Raw genomic sequence first — 15,577 nt, forward strand, 5'->3', positions numbered from 1 at the left:
CATAGCTTGGATAAATGTCGCTTCACCTTCTGTGAGCCTTGCCTCACCGACTCAGTGGCGATGATATGGATAATTTAGTGGGGAGGTGGGAGAAAACATAATTTTAACAATGATGTATAGCTTTACTTTTTCCAGATTATTTGTCGGCAGCAAAAGCTATCCCAATGGTCTGTACACAGGACTGGTTTTTGTTGTTGTTGACTTTTTTTTTTTTTTTTTTTTTTGCCAAGTGTCAAAAGTGTTTCATAAGTGTTACCTCATGAAAAAATTTTGTAATAAAGATAATAAATTTCCAGAATTGCATGCTTATTTATTATGGTGCCTCTGGTTAGACAATTATTTTTAAAAATTTCCAGTTATTTTGTTTTCTCTCTTAAGATAAAAGTACTCATCTTAAATTACTTCCTGAAAAATTTCTTTATAATTAAGGTAGCAGTGTTATAGAAGCACATGTTGAAGAGGCTGGAGAGGCGGGTTATTGGTTAAGAGCTCATCCTGCTCATGTGAAGAGGCTGGAGAGGCGGGTTATTGGTTAAGAGCTTATCCTGCTCACGTGAAGAGGCTGGAGAGGCGGGTTATTGGTTAAGAGCTTATCCTGCTCATGTGAAGAAGCTGGACTTGGCTCCCAGCACCCGCCTTTGGTGATTCACAACACCTGTAACTCCATGTCCAGCGCACTTTTGTGCCTCGTACCTCCAAGTGCAGCTGAAGTCATGTGCACACACTACCCCCCACATATGCATAATTGAAAATAGAAGCCTGTGTTCTTAATGACAGTTCACTGAGCATGCCTGTTACAGATAAGGAGGAGGGACTGCAGGAAATTCTTAGCTTTGGTGGAGACACATAGGGTTGGGATTGGTTCTCAATACTCTGTCAGATGCTCATCTGTATCCTGGGAGAGAAACAAAATCCTTAAGCACTTGTTTCTCTGAGGGCAGCTGCTTCCCCTTAGCACTTCTGTCTTTCCAGGGTGCTTACCTTCAGGCACACACAGCATATGTGAATTTTCCTACAAATGTGTAAGAGAATCCAGGCTTTGGTATGATTCCTCCCCACCCCCTGCCTTTTTTCCTCCCAAAGTTAAAGCTGTGTTTCTTGAGAATAGACACATGAGCACATATGCACATTTAAATGTGCAAATGTGTTCTCTAGTCGTTCCCTGTGAGCAGGTCTGGGGCAGGACCTGGAGTTATTCTGCCATAGCCCATCTTTACACAGAAGTCTAGGTTCTAGGCTTTTTTGTAGTGATTAGCAGGGTTCATGCAAACTCAGAGTGACAACTGTCCCATTTGTTCTCATGACTCAAATGTCCCATCTCACCCTAAGTGACCTGGCAGGGGGAGTATCTGACACCAGGGGACTTGTGTGTAGTGGCTTGCAGCCTCTGAGACGTCAGTGGCAAGGCTTTTCCTGACTGTGATGATGATATAAGGTCTAACTTGGCTTCTTTTCCTGGAAACTGGGGTATACAAGAAGAATGAACTCCCAAAGCAGTCAGAACAAAACCAAGACACTCATCACCCAGGCACCCATCACACGGACACCTATCACATGGGCACCCATCACAGGACACCCGTCACACAGACACGTGTCACACAGGGACACCCGTCACACAGGCATTCGCCAAACAGAGACACCTGTCACACAGACACCCATCACGCAGGGACATCCATCACACGGACACCTGTCACACAGGGATACTTGTCACACAGGGACACCCGTCACACAGACACCAGTCACACAGGGACACCTGTCACACAGACACCCGTCACTCTGGGACACCCGTCACACAGGGACACCTGTCACACAGGGACACCCGTCACACAGGCACCCATCACACAGGCACCCATCACACAGGCACCCGTCACAAAGGGACAACTGTCACAAAGGGACACCCGTCACGCAAGTACCCGTCACGCAGGCACCCGTCACACAGGGACACCCGTCACACACGCACCCATCACACAGACACCCGTCTTAATAACTGTAGTGAGTCTTTGTTCCTTTCAGCTAAGAAGCCAAGTGAACCCAGATTCATAATTTACCATAACTAAGTTCGCCCAGTGCCTTTAGCCCGTGACTCCTCAGTCAAGCTACTTCACACTTGTTTCAATAGGAAGACTAATAGGAGGAATTTTCCCCATGTTCATCATAGAAATCCGGTAAGTCAGAGGATGACATATATGTGTATTATATATCATGAATATATCATGAATATTCATATATCATGAATATATATTCATACAGCCACAGTTAAACATTATATATAATTAATATATGTATATTATATATACACATAGAGCATATGGACATTTTGTATCTTGCAGCTGGAAGTTGTATAGAAGCATTATTCAGAGGAGAGTAGCCTGGATGCTCTTAGCTTTGAAGGTATAGAGGCTTCTGTGTGAAACTCTTACTGAAGGATGCGGTGTATAGCCCTAGCCAAACCATAACCGGCGTGCTAGTTAACTCTGAAGGGACACCTGGATGAAAAAGGATCACCTGGGGGCTAGCGAAGGATGTGTGTGACAGTGTTTACAGAAACTACAAGAAGTCTGACCCAAGCAGTGCACCAGCCACTGGATGGAGCCACTGTATGACGTCACTGTCGGGAGATGGAGGAAGCAGATCACCACAGGTGTTTGGCCTGTGACTTGCAACTTTCCCTGGCGCCTCTCTGAGCAATTCTCCTGCTTCAGCTCTGCTGTGGGGTGAGGTATTTTGCCCTCCCTACCATGACAGACTAAACCCTTGGAACTGTGTGCCCAAATAAATCTTTCCTTTCTTTGGTTACTTAGTAGGGTAGTTGGACACAGTAATTTTATTTATGGTGAGAAAGAAGACGGATGAAAGGCTGTGTAGATGAACGTGAGAACAAAATGCTCGATAGCTTTGAACTTATATAAGGTGAGACCCCAAAAGACACGCTATTTAAGGTGACACCACAAGAGATGGGGACCTTCCAAATGGACTGAGGCGCCAGGTGCCTGGCTTCCTTTCCCACTAAAATAGCTCTAAATATTACAGTTGTCACCACTTCACTGGTCCCCGCCATTCTAATGTCACCAGGACCAAATACTTCCTTAAATGACCCATTCTTTCTTTAAATAGTCATGGAGCCAAGTTAGCTTATGTGGAAGCCATTCTGGTCTCACTGATGACGTCATGTCCAGGCGATCTTAAGACTTTGCTCCTAGATGAAAGGTTCCTATTAAGTCCAACCCCAAGTTCTCCGGCGGAGTGGGCACTCTGTGCAGCTGTCAGACAAGAGTACACTGCGACCTGTAGTTATCACTCGCTACAGCTCACAAAGAAAAGCCCTTGGCTTAGCCTGCCTCTTCATATCCCATGTGGAAGATGAGTTGATACACTTTTTCATATCATCAAAGGACTCTAAATGTTAGTCTCGTGCAAAGACCGTATCCAAACCCCCTTAACACCTGTGACATTGTTGGTACTTGTGAGAGCAGAAAAGTCTATGGACTTCATTAGAGTCTCAGAAAAAAAAAAAAGATCCACTAATACGCTGCTGGGATCCACTCAATGGAATAAAATAATGACAGCGGAAATAAAAAGCTCTGACTAGACTGTTCTGTTGAACTACTGTGCTCAAGCAGGACCCAACTCAGCACTGAGGGACAGATCTGCAAGTCTAAGGTGACCCGTACTCTGCACTCTAACAGGTGTCACTCTCTGGCAGGCCAGTAAATAAAACCATGTCTTAGATGCCATTTTGATAAAATGAAAACAAAATTTAAGCATCTGAATAATTAACAGACACATAATAATATTTTAAAAATAAAATAAAATTTAGACAATATAGCTTTTTAATAGTCCAGGTAAAGATTTAAGTTGGACTAGACGTGTGAGACTGATTCTGAGTTGGATGTAGATGCCACAGGGACCAACAGTTGGGCAAGCCCACCTGCCCTTTGTGTTAGTGATAGAAAGCTCTGCTTCCAGGGCTGGAATCTCAGGTGGAGACTCTGCATCTCATTCTTTGTGTGAATGCATGCATGTACATGTGCATATACAACCCCCCACTCACACACACACCACATACACTCACACATATGTACCACACACCAAACACACACACTCACACACACACACACCACACATCACACACATGTACACATACACACACTCACACACACATCACACATAGTCTCACACACACACACACACACACACACACACACACACACACACACACACAAAGGTGAAGTCCTGGCCATATGAGCAGAAGTGATATGTTTTGTCTCTTTCTTCTTTCCTGTTGAATGGACATGTACAGCCATTTAAATAACCTCTTTACACTAAAAAAAAAAAAAAAAAAAAAAAAAAAAAAAAAAAAAAAAAATCACTCTTAATTGTTCCATCCATGAATGACAAATCACCTTCAAGTTTATCTAATGAACTATATTCTGAAAACTCATTAAAAGAGCTTAATCTTTATCCTGACTAAAATATATTATATAAACATATAACATACACTAATACATTATGTGCATTTAACACACATATTTGTATAGTTAGAGAGCATGTGAATGTGTTTATAATTGCATAATATTCTCTTCTTCCTAAAATATTGAGTAACTTTATTTACTAGCTGAATAAATTATTTACTAGGCTTTAGAATTATTGAATTTTTTACTGGTTCTTAATTTTATTTATCTATTAATACTATTCAGATGACATTGTTTTAGACAGAATTATCAATGTGACATAAAACATACATGATATTTAGTTAAGATCAGTAAAATGTTGGTCTTTGATGATGAGGGCAATGCACAGTTCCTCACGCTGTGGGAAGTTCTGCCGTTTCGTGCCAATGCCGCTTGGTAAGTTACTACATCAAGAACTCAAATTATGGGGCAGAACTTTACCCTGAGATCAGGATAGTTCACACACAGCTGTAGACCTTGCTGCTATGAGATGAGGATGCAAACATCTTGCTTCTAACCCATGTGTGTGTCTAGTAATGCTGATTCCTGGGCCTGCCTGTGAGGGGCTTTTTAAAAAATCCTTTGTTCTGGCTCCATTCAACAGTTCTGAAATAACCATCATGGTGTTAGTCTTGTGTTTGATGGAGTTATAACGGGTAGCCAGTGTAGAGAGCTTGTACTAGCATCTACTAGTCAGTTCTAGAACCTTCTGACTGTCCTTGGGCCCATGGCCAGGTGGAGGGAAAACAGTGAACAAACAATAACCTGCTCACTGGATGGACTGGATCCCACTCAGTTGCACAGGCCTGCTTGATGATGCCGCTGACGAGAAGATAACAGGCGCATCATCTGGGCATCTGCCACATGCACCTCATTGGCTCCCACACTATAACAAGTCAGACACAGCCACTCGTCAGGTGGCTTTTTGAGAAACCACCTACCCTCAGTTTAGTTAAAGTCTGACTTCTCTGAGGTCTCCTCTCACTGTTTTTCTGTCAGCACCAGCTACATTGTCGAGATAGATCACGATTTAAATGTATAAAAGGTTTCCTTCTGCCCTTGTGCCAAGACACAGGAGGCAAGAAGATGTCACGGCCACAGAGGCATCTTAAACTACAGCACCCGTGGTCAGAAAGCCTGGCTGCGCTTTTCAACACAGATCGTGACTATTATTCTAAGCAGCTGAGTATACACGAAGTGCTCAGAGGTCCTATTGTGCTTCTGGCGTGGACTGCTGCCATCCTCTTGTGTAACACAGGCTGAGCCCGAGACCTGCAGGAAGTTCCCCATGGGGAAGGAGGGAGGCTTGGGGAGCACAGTGGAAGGCAAACAATGTCTCACTATAACGCTATTGTTGTATCCTTGTCTCCTTCCTGCCATGGGTTTTGCTCTACCCTCAGCCTGGCCAGCCATACCATGTAGGCTTATATTCTTCTGTGCTGTGGAAGTGCAAGTAAAGGGAAATACAACTTACCTTCCAAAGTGACACTCCGGTCCTCAAAGGATTATTTTCTTATCTCTTTCCATGTGAGGGCAAAGGGGTTTGAGTCACTCCCCCGAGTCTTCTCTGCTCTCGCCTTGCGAAGAGGAAGGCTTGATGGAAACAAATGACCTGGAAGGATGAGAAAGTTCCAGAACAACAGACAAGGGAAAGAGACGCACAGAAAGAGGAAGACACAAAATAGAAGCTCAGGCCAAGATGCCCTTGTTACCTCGAGAATGGGATTCCTTTTGAGTTGATCATTTGCCTTTTGAGGAGAAAAATGAAGAGCTATTTCCACCATTTTCTAGAAATTGTGTGTGTGTGTGTGTGTGCAGTTAAGGGCACTGTGGAGAGTTTCTCTCTGGGAATCGACTGTGCTTCCTTTGCTTTTCAAACGTGAGGAGAGCAACCAGGGCACTATGGAGCGTTGTGGTCAATACAGAGCTACTATGTATTTAAGTGTTAATTGCTTGTCCCCCCCAAGATCTTTACTGTTCTGCCATCAAACACTCTCATACCCAAGTGATGTTGTGTAACCTCACTTCCCAAATTATCCCTGACTGGCCAATAAAAGTTGCCTACACCTGGGCTGGGCAGAAGATCGGTAGGCGGAGCCAAGGATCACGTGCTTGGAGGGAAAAGGATCCTGGGAGAGAGAGGCACAGAAAGAGGAGAGGAGCAGGTTGCCATGGGTTACTGTGAACAAGGAGCATGTAGCCAGAGGAGCTTGCTCTGAGGATTGGCCTGATGGGGAGAAGCCGCTCCAAAGGAGCATGTGCAAGTGTTTATGGGAATTTTGGGTGGGATGTGTGGCTGGGAGATAACTTAGCTCAGGGGCCTAAGATCTGCCCAGCCCCAGTGTTTAAGGCATGATAAAAATCTAACAGGGGTCTGTCTGTTATTTCTACAATAGCGGGTTAAATAATAACTGCTGATTTAATAATCATATGAATCAATATTAAATAGCAATACTTTCTACAACAATGGAGGGAATAGCATACTCACCATGATGCAGAAGGTCGCTGACGTGATTTACCCATCGGCAGACACAGTTTGGCCAAGCTCTGCAAGCATGGGCATTGTCCATATTCACGGTCAGAGTGACTTTTGTTTGCTCTTCGATATATATATCTTTTAGTGTTTTGTAGTTTTCACATCACCACAAATTACCAAAATTATCTTCGCATCTTTCTTTTTCCCTTAGTAATGTTAGTGGCCAAGCAGCAAGCAGCTTTGTCCTGGTACCGTTTTGCTACTTACCATCCTTAGATGATCTGATCCGAGTTAACTAGGTAAAAAGAGCATCCCTCACCAAAAGTCTCCCAAGATGCCCTGTCCTTTATTCTGCTGACCAGCCTGAGTGGAGGAGCAGTCGCAGGGTCTGGGGTCTGTTCCATTGCAAAGCACATTTGACTAAGTGGGAGTTCTTGACATAATGCTGTAATTTGATGGCACCACCTGAGAGCAAAACACACTTACTCAAAGACAACAGTGATCCCCCAAACTGCAGCCTTTCCAGAACTCAATGTACTTACAATTTAACAATCTCATCAGAAATTAAAAGATGAACATTATCATTAGGTATCTCCTTCCCTCCTACCCCCTCCCTTTCTCTCCCAGGCTTGCTTCAAATTCACGATTGTGGCGCCCGTGCCACCGCAGTACCAAGTCGAGGGCGAGGGACTGTGGATTTAACTCATACACACACACACACACACACACACACACACACACACACACACACACACACAATAACACAGCGGGTCCTTCGTGCTAAGAGAGCAGCAGGTGCAGTAGCAGCTGCGCAGCGGTTTATTATTCTCCCCTTCAGAGTTCCAAAGAACCTTCTTATAGGCAGCAAAACAGGAATCCTCCTCCCAGGTGAAATCCCTCAAGAGGTGATTGCACACAGGAGGACAAGGAAGGGAGGGGCGCGTTCTCAGAGCAGTAAACACGACTAGCTAACCAAGATAAACACAGACATGGAAGCTGCTAGAAACAGGACATGAAACAGCAAGACAGGCCGGCAGCCCAGGCGGGCCTGGTTCCTACACACGATGTAGCTCAGACTGGCCTCAGACTCTTCATCAGTCTCAGACTCTTGAGTAGTGGAGTTACCTATGTATGTCACCATACACACATTTTTATTTCCTCCTCCTCCTCCTTCTTCTTCTTCCTCTTCTTCTTCCTCTTCCTCTTCCTCCTCTTTCTCTTCCTCCTCCTCCTCAATTCTTTAATAAATATTTAAATACTGAAACTAACATTTGAATGAAAATGATCCAATGGTGTAATTTCTATCAACTCCAGCAGATGGCAGCATTGCCTGCTGTTGTAGCCCCTGAGCCCCTGGAGGAGACCGGGCTCAGGAGAATGGGCACTTATTGGACAAAATGCATGCAGGGGCTTCCTTCATCAGAAGGCCCTTGGCCATTATGTGCCAACAATAAACTTATAAGTATATTTTATACTGATCTACCTTGGTCTTCTAATTTAAAGACAGGCACTCGTGTACAGGTCTTGTGCGTGCTGTCACGGTCTCTGTGAGTCCATATGTGCATCAGTGTCAGTCATGGCAGGAAGACACCGTTTCCTTGGAATCATCCATCATCTCTGCCTCTCACAGCCTTTTCCCCTCCTCCTCTACCGTATAAAACAAAAATCAATGAAAAGCCAAGTTAAACAAGCAAACAAAAACCGAACCCCCCACAATACCTCTCCTTTACAAGTGTCCACTTTACTATTGACAAAGCTTTCATCCTTAAGCTAAAGCTCAAGTGTTTTCACCCTCCAGCTCCAATTTACCTGCCTGTCAGCAGATGAGGGGTAAGAACACAGGAGCCCTGAACTTGCCATTCAGACGCTGTGTTAACCCTTTGGGGACTGGGGTCACGTCATTCTCATCTGCTTCTTGAGAGCACAAGATAAAAGTCACGTGTGAAAGACGCCCTCACCGAAAGGAAAGTGTAGCTTTATTTTCAGTGGGCTGGGGAAGTGCGGAAGCCGAAGGGGCTGGCAGCAGATGTAATTTGGCATGAACCTCACTTTTGTCGTCACTTCTCCGCCCAGCCAACCCTTCTCCAGCCCCCTTTCCTTGTCCTGTCTCCACAACGCCTGCTCTGGACAATCCAGTGTCTGTGTCCAACTCTGCGTCTCTGGGTCTTCATGTCCTAGCTAAGGGTCTCGGGTCTTGCTGAAAAACAAAAACAAAAACAAAACCCAAGTGTAGAGATGCAGTTTTGCTTCTCCCATAGAGGCACACAACACAGAAACAGGAAGTACAGTGAGGGGACTCCCACGGACTGTCAGTTGGGACTATTTAAGTGGTGGGAAGAATTAAAGATGGAAGGAAACAGGGCTGAAATGCAGGAGGCGCAAGGAAGATGGTCACTAGCCTTCTGCCTCCCACCTCAGCTGCCCTACGTATGCTTTGCTCTTCTTCTTCGACGACACATGTTCCCTACTTTTGTTGACACATATGGGGAGAGGTGTGGTTGACAATAATCCAGACCCTGAAGGAGAGATAAACCTGTTTTTTATGATCCCAAGTGTGGGATTGGAACGGTCTTGTGAGAACAGGTGAGGTTAATCCACTAGAAACAAACCACCTCGTGCGGGAGCTTGATTGTTGCCAGCTGAAAAGATCCCGTGAACAGACTCTGGGGGGGAGATATATAAAGGAGCCCAGAACTGGAGAAGGGGTTTTTGGGAGACTTGGGATAGTTTTGGCTGTTCATTGCTGCACTTCGAGATGCTCCTAGAGAGAACCGCTCGAGGGAAGGCTTCGGGGCTCCGGCTCCTGCTGAGGTTCTGGGTTCTGGTTCCTTGAGGTTCCAGCAGAAGAAATCCTGCTGATTACGCCAGGACAATCCCTCCTTGAAACTGATTCCTTAGGGTTTTTTTTTTTATTGTATTCCTTAATCCTCTTTTCCTATTGGTTTAGTTAGTTATGTTATAAGTAACGTACACTCAATTAATAAGTTATAACAAAATATATTAGTTAAAAATTTAAACCAAAAAAATTAAACCTAAAAGACCCAACACTTAAGCCACTACAAATGATTTTTTTTTGGTCTGATCTAGGGAAAGATCTCAACTTGCTTAACTTGGACCGATCCACTGTTATCAGTGGAACAAGATCCAGTTATTTAAAGTGGATGAGCAGAGAAGCAGGCAGTTTCAGTTTCCAGCTGCGAGATGGGGGTGCATAGACCCAAGAGACCTAGACACTGAGACCTAGACAAAAGTCACAGCCTGCGACGCCTTTGTAACATGGTGTCATAGTGATGTGCTGCCGTGGTGTGTGGTGTGATGGTGACACAGTGTCACAGTGGTGTGGTGTCCTGATGATGCAGTGACATGGCGATACGGTGCCACAGTGTGGTGGTGATAAGGTGACAGTAGATATGTTGCCGTGGTGTATGTTGTCATGGCGATAAGGTTCGATGGAGATGTGCTGCCATGGCATGTGGTCATGGTTCCATGATAGTTTCCACAGAGAGATGGTTACAATCATGTGGTGCCATGGTGATATGGGGGAAGTAAATTAGAAGGATATGTAGACAAGATATATTTGAAATAAATAATTTGGAGGAGTGAAGATGGTTAGATGAGAGGGGAAAGAACAAATGGGTCACAACTTGCAGATATCAAAAACTAAAATGAGAAAGAATTATTCTTGGGAATATGAGAAGAAATTTTGTATGTATTTTTTGCAACACTCATAATTTATAGTGGCCCAAAAAGGCTACTTAGATTTTTTTTTTGTGGATGATCATAACATATTTTGAGAAGACTTAAATTTAGTTTTTACAACCTCCAAATTGAAGGCTTAGTACATTGTCTTACATAACCGGGTCTTGTAATAAAGCAGGATGGAGACTCAAGCCTGGATTCCTTTGTTATTGCTTGTCTGCATATTATCTTAGGGCTTGCCACTTGGGGTTGGATAAGCACTTGGGGTGCTCATCCCTGGGGAAGGCTACTCCCCCTATGCCACCCCCGGCACTGTTTGATGGCTTGTAGCTCCTCATCTAGGGCTTAAAAATCTCAATTCCATGTTCTATTCACTTACAAAGGTACTAAACCACCTCAGACCCAATTCTGCCTCATAATTTGTTATTCTGTATTCTAAAAAAAAAAAAAAAAAAAAAAAAAAAAGTCACACACGTGCACAGAGGAGTCTTGGCTAATCTGGGGTCAATGGAAATTCCTTGCTGAATCCCTGAGTGCGCACAAACCCCTGAGATTCTGAGCAAGGCTTGCTTCCTTCGCGTCCCCACACTTTGTTCAAAGCTCTCCTGGGTCCTCTTAGCTGAGTCCTCAGGTTTAGGACACGTTAGATGACAGTACAGTCACCTCACAGTTCAGGTGGGATGGGATCTGCTTCCCTGTAGGTTGGTGGTTCGAGGCCACCCTCAGGTTCTTCACAGGTGGACCTCTCTGAATGGCCTACCAAGAAATGCCAAGCTGGACGGAGTGCGGGTCTCCGTGACCTAACCTCAGCAAACACGTACCATGTGAGTGCCTAGTGCCCATAGGGGTGAGAATAGGGTGAAAGCTCCCTGAAGCTGGGGTTGAGGATCGTTTCCAGCTGATATGTGGGTGCTTGGAGCCAAATCCTGGGCCTCTCTGCAAAAGCAACAAGCGCTCTTTACAACGGGGCTGCCTTTCCCACCCCAAAGAACAATATTTTTACTGACTCCACTTTGGGCTATTACAGTCAATAGCTACAGTGGTCATCACTGTGCCGACTACAGATAATGTTGTGGAGGACACACCCTCTTGTAGTCTCTTTTATGCTTATCCACAGAGAAATTCTTCTGAACCTTCATTTTCAGGAAAGGCTGTGTCTCACAAGCAACTAATTTATTCTAAACTCACATACCCTGTGAAGTGCAGATAAAGTTTCTCTCTTCCCACCTAACACAGGGTTTAAACACATGCCTGTAGCCAGCTTTGTGTATGAATAGTAACTCGGATGTGGCATGCCTCACATGCGTTGATATCCTAACTGTCCCCTTGGTTTTCTTTTATTTTCTTGCCCTTGTTTCCCCCTTTCCTCAGACTCGCTCATCTATTTGGTTTCTCCGAGCTTGTGTGTTTTCACAAGCTGCCTTGAACTGTTTTACAGCGAAGTGCCCTGTTTTTCAGAAGCTCTCACAAGACACACGATACCAATCGGACTGCTGTGACACGGTGAGCATCCTGGTGGTGAGTCTCATTGCACTGTGAAGACACAGTGGGTCACAACTTTGGATAACCACTTTACATCTTGCAGAAATCCCCCCTACCATGTGAGATGCTTCTAAGCAACCTGTTCGTAAGCTTTTGGACTGATGTGATCTTTAAAAAACAAAACAAAACAAAACAACAAAACCCAGTCATGACAAAGGTTCCGTTCTCAGGATGCATTCTTAGCAGACCGCAAGCTTCCGCCAACCCCAAAGCTAAGAATGCCAAGAGAGACCATCTGAGACCTACAACAGTGTCCCCTGCTCTGCTAAACAACGCCCACCTGAGGTCAATGCCTTGATGAACTAACTCTTTTGTTCTGTAACTATAAAAAGTTCGTGCAATGGTTTCCACATTAGAGCATGTTATTCAGGACAACCTAAGTCCTTGTCTGCAGGTCAAGATCACTTAAATTTGGTTCAGGAAAAAAAAAAAATCCTCTCATTTCCTTTGAGGTAAAAACTGTGTTTTGTATGAGTGGTTCTTGATCTCACTGTAGGGTTGCAAACACAATCCAGTTTCACCACAGAAGCCATTGTAGGGAGCACCAGGTTCTGAGGGACCTTCGTGGGCAGAGGTTCTTCCTAGGGTCCAGATGGTTCCTTTGGTTTGGGAAGGGTCTGCTGTTTATTCTGAGCTGGTTGTGAGGCACCCTGCTGTTTGTCAGGGTGGTGGATTGGAGCACTTATATATCCTGTGTTTGTTTTTTCAAAACATTTATTTGCTAGCACCCAGTCTTCTCTTCCCCCATCTTTTCTGAGGTCTCTCCCACTTCCTGTGAACTGGTCCCTCTCCCATTGGAGATCCCATGAGTATCTGATCATGAAGACAGAGCTTAGTGAAGGCACTGGGAAGAATATATATATGGAAATTATATATATATATATATATATATATATATATATATATGGAAATAACACCTTAAAATGAAAAGGTAATAAGTTATTGCAAACACCTCAAGCATTCATACAACATTTCATGGGATATTTCAAAGGATAAAAATAACTATGGACTCCAGAAAAAAATAGGCATTATGTTAAAGGAGATTGTCCCAGGGTGCCCTTGGCTGATGAGAATGGTTGCTTTCCTCACCCGCCACCTTGGTGTCTTCGTTATTTCAGCTTTAGATGTAATATTCCTACTGTACGTCACACGTTACATGTTATGTCAATTCTAGAGGATTAAAAAGAAGTCAGAACTGGATCCTAATAGCTACTGATATTGATAAGATTCCCTTCTTGGCTGTGATTTTTCCTTTCTTTGTGGGCTGCTGTGCTGCCTGCGCTTGCCGGCTTTCAGGTCGCCTCCCAACCTTATTGTGCTATTCTTACATTTGAGCTGGAGGAACTTACACATACATGACATTTAATAAATAGTGCATACATGTATTTTTAACATCCTTTCATTTTGTGTATTGTCACAATATTTTTGATGACAGTTTTGAAGTTAATGAATGAGAGACCACCGAGTTTGTACTTCCGTGTGTAGTTTATTATCCGCTGCGCGTTTCCTCAGGGTGGCGTTGTCTACAGATTTGGGAAGGTTTAACTCCAGACTCACATCTGTGTGGCATCTGCACCTATGAGCTCATATTTTTAATTCCTTCTTTAGTATTTATGAGTAGTCTTTTACAGTTTTTAGATAAACATCTTCACATTTTTGTTTACGTTTATTCCTAAGTATTTTATATTTTTTTTCTTTTTTTTTATTAATTTATTCTTGTTACATCTCAATGTTTATCCCATCCCTTGTATCCTCCCATTCCTCCCCCCCGCCATTTTCCCATTATTCCCCTCCCCTATGACTGTTCCTGAGGGGGATTACCTCCCCCTGTATATTCTCATAGGGTATCAAGTCTCTTCTTGGCTACCTGCTGTCCTTCCTCTGAGTGCCACCAGGTCTCCCCCTCCAGGGGACATGGTCAAATGTGAGGCACCATAGTACGTGAGAAAGTCATATCACACTCTCCACTCAACTGTGGAGAATATTCTGACCATTGGCTAGATCTGGGAAGGGGTTTAAAGTTTACCTCCTGTATTGTCCTTGGCTGGTGCCTTAGTTTGAGCAGCCTTATTCATAATAGCCAGAACATGGAAACAGCCTAAGTGTCCCTCAGTAGAAGAGTGGATAAAGAAACTGTGGTACATATACACTATGGAATACTACTCAGCTACTAAAAGCAAGGAATTCCCGAAATTTGACGATAAATGGATTGAGCTAGAAATGATCATAATGAGTGAGTTAACCCAGAAGCAGAAAGACTCAAATGGTATATACTCACTTATATCTGCATACTAGCCCAAGGGGCATGTCCCACGAAAGCCTTCACTTACCAGGAAACTGGGACAGAGGGGAAGGCATCCTATTGGGACTCTAAGTATTTTATATTTTTAGTGTAGGTATTCTAGATTCATGTTTGTAATTTCGTAGACTTTTTCCTTTATCGGTCTAGTACGAGACTTGTAGAGGTAATTAGCAAAAGGTTAACTGTTGCTTTCATTTATTTTCTGTGTGTCTCTTGTTCTTTTTCTTTTTAAGTTGATCATCACTCTTTATTATTTTCATCTTCATTTTAGCTTAATTTGCTTCTGTTTTCTTTTTTAATGCAGAATACAGGCCATTTGTGTTATTTTACTCTACAGTTTCTTTCTCTCTGCTTCTTTTGGGCAGAGAATAAGATCGGTTGTCACCTGTCCCTGCTTATGGTCATTCATTGTAAGAAGAAGCTTCTCTGGGGAGGCCTGAGAGAAGCAGCCATCTCTGGTAAAAGGCACACCTGCAGGACTCAGTTTCACACTGTGTCAATTTGGCAGAGTAATGGCAGTAGGCTCTCCCCTAGGGCCATGGCCTGTCTAGCCACAGAGTCTTGGCCCAGTAATGGTGACTGGTGTGGGTTTTAACTTGTGCTGTGGTCCTTCAATCCAGTCAGGGAGTGATTTGACACTTCCATGACATTCGTGCATGTCTTGGCAGGCTGGTCACTCTTGCAGCTTACAGGGTCATGTCTGGATAATGCTGGGCACTGCATTTCTTCTCCCATCACTATGAAAACTTGCTCGAACTTATGAAGCCCCAGGTGAGAGTCCCTGTTTGACTGCCCCATGTCTTATGACTCAAGTGTGTTGTGTCTTCAGCAAAAAAGGCTCTTATGATCAAAGTCTGGAGGACAAGCAAGAGCAACGCAAGCCATCGGTTTTAAGTCTTCTCACGTAAGCATCCTGAGATGTGTGTGTCAGTGCACTTACTACACTGGACACTTCTTAAAATATTTTCCAAGCTTCCTGCCTTGATCCTACTCTGATTTAGGATTATTTATAAATTTTATTTGTTTCTAATTTACTTCCCTGTTTTCGTGACAATATACTTCACAGTATTTCAACCGTTAAATTTAAATTAAAGCTTTTTTAAAAAA

The sequence above is a fragment of the Acomys russatus genome, chromosome 28 (genome assembly GCF_903995435.1).
Source record: "Acomys russatus chromosome 28, mAcoRus1.1, whole genome shotgun sequence".
NCBI lineage: Eukaryota > Metazoa > Chordata > Mammalia > Rodentia > Muridae > Acomys > Acomys russatus.